Consider the following 9,060-nt stretch of genomic DNA (forward strand, 5'->3'; position numbering starts at 1 on the left):
AGGTATGTAATAACGTAAATATGTAAAGGTGTGTAATAACGTAGATATGTAAAGGTGTATAATAAACCTAAATATATAAAGGTATGTAATAACGTTAATATGTAAAGGTGTATAATAAACCTAAATATGTAAAGGTGTATAATAAACCTCTATATGAAAAGGTGTGTAATAACGTAGACATGAAAAGGTGTGCAATAACGTAAATAAGTGAAGGTACATCATAAACCTAAATATGTAAAGGTGTGCAATAACGTAAATATGTGAAGGTGCATAATAAACCTAAATATGTAAAGGTATGTAATAACGTAAATATGTGAAGGTGCATAATAAACCTAAATATGTAAAGGTGTGCAAAACGTAGACATGAAAAGGCGTGTAATAAACCTAAATATGTAAAGGTATGTAATAACGTAAATATGTGAAGGTGTGCAATAACGTAAATATGTAAAGGTGCATAATAAACCTAAATATGTAAAGGTATGTAATAACGTAAATATGTAAAGGTATGTAATAACGTTAATATGTAAAGGTGTATAATAAACCTAAATATGTAAAGGTGTATAATAAACCTCAATATGAAAAGGTGTGTAATAACGTAGACATGAAAAGGTGTGCAATAACGTAAATATGTGAAGGTGCATAATAAACCTAAATATGTAAAGGTGTGCAATAACGTAGACATGTAAAGGTGTGTAATGAACCTAAATATGTAAAGGTATGTAATAACGTAAATATGTAAAGGTGTATAATAAACCTAAATATGTAAAGGTGTGTAATAACGTTAATATGTAAAGGTATGTAATTAACCTAAACATGTCAAGGTTTGAATTTAACGTAAATATGTAAAGGTTTGTACACCTGTATTAACGTAATTATGTGGGCGGCTGTTGTAGTCGTTGTTGGCCTCGTGACGTTGTTTACAAAAGCATGATCCACCACTACAGCTTACATCTACATCAGAACACAGTCCTGTATTGCTCGTCCCCACTGGTAGGGCGGCGGTGTAAATGGCTGGATCAGGGTCACAGCAGGTCTGGGGTCATGACGAAAACAACGGTCATCTTTGGACATGTGTTTATCATTTTGACAGCCATAACTATGTCCATCTTGGGTCCAGCTGACAGTTTAAAGGTCATCATTCACATATGTCCAGATAAAAAAACACATCAACCCACCAGGATATCGAACACAGGCAGTCAACCAAACCAAATAACATATCCTAATGTAATGCATCAGAAGCCAAATGGTGCTTGATATAATTCCCTATTTTGACTTGTACCATATGTTACCGTGCTTGTTTTTCAGGTTAACATTTGATTTGCCTTTGCATGTGTTTGTGCAACGGTGGGGTAGGATACACTCACCTTTTCGCGAACACCTGGTATCACTATTTGACACTGCTTCATAAACACATGCTCATGACATAGTCGGAATCATACAATGGAATCTGCTTTCAGCATATATTCTTTTATAATTGAGGAAAATTTTGTCGCTATTTATCGCTGTTACTCTCATTGGTCAGTTTTAGTTTACAGTCATAGTTGATCCCCCTTCTCCAGTACATTGCAACAAATATCAAACATTTCTTTCAACATCAAAGGACAGAAAAGGGAATAAATATAAAAATTATATTTTCGTTGGATAAAGAAGGGATAAAAACAATAACTTGACTAGAACGTCTATGCAAATATGAAACGTCGATGGGGGAGAACAGCCAGTCTTGGTTAAACGCCAAACCAGATTACATTCAGCGTTAAGGGCAAAATACCACTTATATTGTTACACACTCAAACTGTGCACTGTCGCCAATAAAGGACGACTTCCTAAAGTAACATCTTCCCCTTTCAACGTAAGTTTACAAGGAGCTAGAAACACGTGAAATCACACTACTCGTATATTAAATACATATTTGTCTTTTCTGTCAAATACTTCAGGGTGTAAGTAATTACAACCCATTCAAAGACTTGGTTTTTCAAACAAAGGAATGGCAAGGCCTGAATAGAATACTACATGCTAAAGGCAACACGTGTGCATATCTCTCAGTTTATTGGAGAATGTAACTAGCATGTCCACTGCCGTTACATTGATAGGTACTTATTGAATAAATAATATGGGGTAGAGGTTACCATTGCCGTGAAATATATGCCACTATGTGAAATAAACATACGTTAAATATATGCCACTATGTGAAATATGCATACATGAAATATATGCCACTATGTGAAATATGCATGTGTTAAATATCTGCCACTATTTGAAATATGCATACGTGAAATATATGCCACTATGTGAAATATGCATACGTGAAATATATGCCACTATGTGAAATATACATACGTTTAATATATGCAACTATGTGAAATGTACATACATGAAATATATGCCAGTATGTGAAATATACATGTGTTTAACATATGCTACTATTTGAAAATGTGCATACATGAAATATATGCCAGTATGTGAAATATGCATGTGTTAAATATCTGCCACTATTTGAAATATGCATACATGAAATATATGCCACTATGTGAAATATACATTTGTTAAATATCTGCCACTATTTGAAATATGCATACATGAAATATATGCCATTATGTGAAATAAACATACGTCAAATATATGCCTCTGTGAAAATACTTGTGACAAGCGTATGCAACTGTGAGCTGCACACTTGTATATGTCTCAGTGTGAAGTATATGAGCCAATGTGAAATATATGCCAATATACGAGCAAAATGTGAAGTATATTTCAATGTGTTTCATATAACCCAGGCACAAAGAATCTATTGCCTGTTCACCCTGTGTTGAAGGGACGTTGAACACACAATGTCGACATGAGGGTCGTCGACTTGAACATACATAACCAGCAATGGTTGTGTATACGTTGAGCATTCGGAAGATATACTGACAGATTAGAAACAGATTTAGTATTGATCTTATGACACATCTATTGCTATAATATGATACATTTGTTCACACAAGGCAGCCTATGGGAATCTCACGACCTGGGTGACTGTTTCGCTTCATTGAACACATAGGTAACGGTTCAGTCCACATGAAGCATAAACACTGCTATTACAGGGTCAACCTTACAGTTGTCAGTGTATAAACATTCCCTCTGAGATGACACGGAAACATCCTTCTCGTTGCTAAACCCTCTGGGAACTATGAACTGTTCTATCGGGGTCACATGCATTTTATTATCACATGTTTTTAAATCAAAACACTTTTAATACCAAGAACCCTGATCTTTTGTTTCATATAAAAAACGAAAGATAAATACAGAATTACAATGGTCAGTCGTGCATACTGTAAATAAGGGATAGTCAGGTAACTATAACACGGTCACTCCCGAATGTGTGATTCGCAACTTCAACTGCAGTGTCTCTCTCAAATCTCAAATCTGTAATGTGTAACTTAATCAGCAATGTGTCATCCTCCGCCCCTCTCTCTCTCTCTCTCTCTCTCTCTCTCTCTCTCTCTCTCTCTCTCTCTCTCTCTCTCTCTGTGTGACCTATTCCCGACACCCTCTGGTCACCGGGGTCAAATGTCAAATGTCATATTGACTGACAACATAATGAAAACAGTCAATAAGACTTCGTCCTTGGAATCACTACACCAGCTGGTCGATTTCTAATCAATTTTATTTAAAGCAGACATAACAGAATGATTTATGGCTTCAATATTGCACGACACATGGGCTGACGGATATTACAGTATTGTATTCCGGATATACGTCTTTGTATGTGCATCAATCCCTTACGTATGCAAATGTATACGTGTGTCGTGTAAGGCTTATGTGACACAGGCATGTTACGTATTTCTTAAAAAGAATGGTATGTGATGCTTGTCGATTCCCTTACCTCATATGTGACCTTATTTGTAACCTTCAACCTTCGAAAGTTAAAAGTGCTACCGGCATAGTGCGTGACATTGCATATTGTATATTGCAATTAGTGGTAGTAGTAGTAGTAGTAGTAGTAGTAGTAGTAGTAGTAGTAGTAGTAGAAGTAGTAGAATTAGTAGCAGTAGTAGTAGTAGAAGTAGTAGTCGTAGTAGTAGTCGTAATAGTAGTAGTAGTAGTAGTCAGTAGTAGAAGTAGTAGAATTAGTAGCAGTAGTAGTAGTAGAAGTAGTAGTAGTAGTCGTAATAGTAGTAGTAGTAGTAGTAGTAGAAGTAGTAGTAGAAGTAGTAGCAGAAGTAGTAGTAGTAGAAGTAGTAGTAGTAGTAGTAGTAGTAGTAGTAGTAGTAGTAGTAGTAGTAGTCGTAGTAGTAGTCGTAATAGTAGTAGTAGTAGTAGTAGTAGTAGTAGTAGTAGTTGTAGTAGTAGTAGTAGAGGGTATGGGTGATCCTGGCACAGTCAGGCTGGTTAGGTTCATCATCAGCTCAGGACCCTTGCCCCCTCTACAGGCAGCCCAGACAGCGAATGGGACTTCTCCCAGGAAGCGCTGCCTAGTCAAACCCACCCAGAACTTTTCGGATAATGTGAAGCCTCCCCAACGCTACAGCCTTCTGCATTACCCAGATTGTCAGAAGGGCTGTATTCCTGGTAGCAAACCCGGGTACTCTCCCGATGTCAGTCAACAGATTGGGAGTTACCAAACCTAAGGCACCGAGAACAATGGGGAGTCGGACAACTTAACATTATTATTATTATTATTATTATCATTATCATTATCATTATCGTTGTTGTTATTATTATTATTATTATTATTACTATTATTATTATTATTATTATTATTATTATTATTATTATTATTATTATTTAAAAAAATAGCTGATGTCATGTCCCTTTCACTAAAATGATAGTAAAAGAGGGTTCAGTATAACACAGAGTCACGTCCTTCACAGAATCACACCCGCGGAAACATATAAGTCATAAGAAATCTCAATCAAGCCCCGGTTTTGCTGAGACCGACCACGTTCATAACACAGCCATAACTACTGTACGCCGCCACCACAATCCCCCTGTCACGGACACTGAACACAACACATGGCAAGACTTCACTTCTCCTTACCTGTACAACAAGAATATGGCAGCTGATCAAGGCACGGGTAGATCAAGTTCTAGGGTGGCACTGGTGCCGATGTCGGGAACAGTCACAGAAGATACAGCAGTGTAACCTCCACGCGTGTTTCCCCAGTGTCCAACTACGTCTGACAGCGCGAAGAGCTCTTCCGTGAACACGGCAGAGAAACGTTCACCTCGTCACAGCTCGCTGCTTGTAGAAGCGGCCATTTTCAATACGCTCTCTCTTTCACTCGCCGACACGTTATTGTTCAGTGTCTATGCGAAATACAAGGCCAGACTGCTCGGAGAACCTGTTCAGACGAGGAGTTTTTTTCTGTTTAAGGACGTGCACTCGTGACAAAATAATGAACTGGAAATCCACAAACTATATTTTTAACTTTGATTAATGGCAGTGAGGTTTATGGATGAGGAAGAAATTGACTAAGAGTTATACATAAGAGCACACAACCCGTCATAGCAAAACCTGCACTACCAGTCGCCTAACTATTTTGATTCAGTAAACAAAGTCCTGATGTTTCGTCAAACCCGCTATTGTGGTGTAGTCTGTAGTGTGTACACTGAAGCGTCTGAGTCGAACTGTCAAGTTTGCACCGACTTAAACATGATCTAACCTGCTTGTTGTTTAGAGTGAGTGAGTGAGTGAGTGAGTGAGTGAGCTCTATCACGTCTGAAAACAATAACATTGTACTTAACACCATGTAGCCATTGCATCGAAACGGGTCACATGACGAGGAAACCCTTCAACCCCTTTAACCTCTCTGACCCCTTTAACCTCTGTGATACTTACCTTTGCATGTGAGTCTTTACTGTTAGTTTCATTCATCTATCCTGCCCGGGGTGCGGTCGGGTAGCCTAGTGGTTAAAGCGTTAGTTCGTCACGCCGAAGACCCGGGTTCGATTCCCGACATGGGTACAATGTGTGAAGCCAATTTCTGGTGTCCCCCGCCGTGATATTGCTGGAATATTGCTAAAAGCGGCGTAAAACCATACTCACTCGCTCACTCACTCACTCACTCACTCACTCACTCACTCACTCACTCACTCACTATCCTGCCCGATGAAGTTGTCGATCCATCTTTACCTATGTTATTAATTCTTCCTGCACGCGCTACCTATAACCCGCGTTTGTTAACTGTGCGTGTAGCCTCTGTGTGTTAACTGTGCATGTAACCTATGTGTGTTAACTGTGCATGTAGCCTCTGTATGTTACCTGTGAATGTAGCCTCTGCTTGTTACCTGTGCATGTAGCATGTGTTTGTTGCCCGAGCATGTAACCTGTGTGTGTTATCTGTGCATGTCACATGTGTTTGTTACCTGAGAATGTATACTGTGTGCTTTACCTGGGTATGTAACCTGTGTTTGTTACCTGTGCATCTAACCTGTGTTGATTACCTGTGCATGTAACCTGTATGTATTACCTGTGCAAGTAACCTGTATGTATTACCTGTGTATGTAACCTGTATGTATTACCTGTGCATGTAACCTGTATTGATTACCTGTGCATGTAACCTGTATTGATTACCTGTGCATGTAGCCTGTATGTATTACCTGTGCATGTAACCTGTATGTATTACCTGTGCATGTAGCCTGTATGTATTACCTGTGCATGTAACCTGTATGTATTACCTGTGTATGTAACCAGTATGTACTACCTGTGCATGTAACCTGTATGTATTACCTGTGCATGTAGCCTGTATGTATTACCTGTGCATGTAACCTGTATGTATTACCTGTGCATGTAACCTGTATGTAATACCTGTGCATGTAACCTGTCTGTATTACCTGTGCATCTAACCTGTTTGTATTACCTGTGCATGTAACCTGTATGTATTACCTGTGCATGTAACCTGTATGTATTACCTGTGCATGTAACCTGTATGTATTACCTGTGCATGTAACCTGTATGTATTACCTGTGCATGTAGCCTGTATTGATTACCTGTGCATGTAATCTGTATGTATTACCTGTGCATGTAATCTGTTTTGATTACCTGTGCATGTAGCCTGTATGTATTACCTGTGCATGTAACCTGTATTGATTACCTGTGCATGTAGCCTGTATGTATTACCTGTGCATGTAACCTGTATGTACTACCTGTGCATGTAACCTGTATGTATTACCTGTTCTTGTAACCTGTATGTATTACCTGTGCATGTAGCCTGTATGTATTACCTGTGCATGTAACCTGTATGTATTACCTGTGCATGTAGCCTGTATCTATTACCTGTGCATGTAGCCTGTATGTACTACCTGTGCATGTAACCTGTATGTATTACCTGTTCTTGTAACCTGTATGTATTACCTGTGCATGTAGCCTGTATGTATTACCTGTGCATGTAACCTGTATGTATTACCTGTGCATGTAACCTGTATGTATTACCTGTGTATGTAACCTGTATGTACTACCTGTGCATGTAACCTGTATGTATTACCTGTGCATGTAGCCTGTATGTATTACCTGTGCATGTAACCTGTATGTATTACCTGTGCATGTAACCTGTATGTAATACCTGTGCATGTAACCTGTCTGTATTACCTGTGCATCTAACCTGTTTGTATTACCTGTGCATGTAACCTGTATGTATTACCTGTGCATGTAACCTGTATGTATTACCTGTGTATGTAACTTGTATGTATTACCTGTGCATGTAACCTGTATGTATTACCTGTGCATGTAACCTGTATGTATTACCTGTGCATGTAACCTGTATGTATTACCTGTGTATGTAACTTGTATGTATTACCTGTGCATGTAGCCTGTATGTATTACCTGTGCATGTAACCTGTATGTATTACCTGTGCATGTAATCTGTTTTGATTACCTGTGCATGTAGCCTGTATGTATTACCTGTGCATGTAACCTGTATGTATTACCTGTGCATGTAACCTGTATGTATTACCTGTGCATGTAACCTGTATGTACTACCTGTGCATGTAACCTGTATGTATTACCTGTTCTTGAAACCTGTATGTATTACCTGTGCATGTAACCTGTATGTATTACCTGTGCATGTAACCTGTCTGTATTACCTGTGCATGTAACATGTATGTATTACCTTTTCATGTAACCTGTTTGTATTACCTGTGCATGTAACCTGTATTGATTACCTGTGCATGTAACATGTATGTATTACCTTTTCATGTACACTGTTTGTATTACCTGTGCATGTAACCTGTATTGATTACATGTGCATGTAATCTGTGTTGATTTTCTGTGCATGTAACCTGTGTTGATGGCCTGTGTATGTAACCTGTGTGTATTACCTGTGCATGTAACCTGTGTGTATTACCTGTGCATGTAACCTGTATGTATTCCCTGTGCATGTAACCTGTATGTATTACCTGTGCATGTAACCTGTGTTGGTGGCCTGTGCATGTAACCTGTGTGTGAAGTCTTTGATTGACATTTAGATGCTGGAAGAACGTTACCTGACACTTGTTATGGGTAACTCCTGGATAACGAGGAAGAACATGCATGCATCTCATGAAGGGACAAGAAGTAGCTCTGAAACGTCGTTACAAAGAACAAAGAAGTTGTTATCCATTAAAAAGTGTCATGTATTCATAATCTGTGTGTGTTCAAGTCGTGATCTAAAGTGACACTATGCACACTTGATGCGCCAACTTTTACTGGATTATCCCACGCAAGTTTCAGGTGCACCTGTGATGTGTTTGTCTGACATTTCCACAACATGTTGGGTGAGGTATCCGTTTCCTCTCATTGTGTCATTGTGTCTAGTCATTTCCTTCTGTAAGTGTGTATTGTGTGAGGGGGACAGATTCCGGAATATACACTTGCACTGGTATCTCGCTGTCAAATTCTAAAAAAAACACGACGTGCTTGTCATTTCAAGATTTAAAGGAGGGGCGAGTAAGGGCCCACTTTACCTACTGGAAATGTTCAAATTGTAAAGTTGCTGAAAACTTTATAAACATGACCACACATGATAAATTGGCCAACCGCTTAACTTTACTCCTCCTTGGTGGACTTCTGACATGGTCAAATGCACAAATGTGGCTAAAAAATGT

At 38.7% G+C, this 9,060-nt stretch overlaps 1 protein-coding gene across 1 annotated transcript in view; it reads right to left on the reverse strand.

Moving 5' to 3' along the window:
• The window catches only part of LOC124133381, a 52,242-nt gene extending 46,808 nt beyond the window's left edge, over window positions 1-5,434 (reverse strand). Inside the window, exon 1 of the mRNA XM_046497765.2 lies at window positions 5,018-5,434. The gene's annotated coding sequence lies outside the window, so the exon portion shown is untranslated. The remainder of the gene's footprint in view (window positions 1-5,017) is intronic.
• Between the last annotated feature and the right edge of the window lie 3,626 nt (window positions 5,435-9,060).

Source organism: Haliotis rufescens, unplaced genomic scaffold (assembly GCF_023055435.1).
Source record: "Haliotis rufescens isolate VD_foot unplaced genomic scaffold, xgHalRufe1.0.p SCAF_21, whole genome shotgun sequence".
NCBI lineage: Eukaryota > Metazoa > Mollusca > Gastropoda > Lepetellida > Haliotidae > Haliotis > Haliotis rufescens.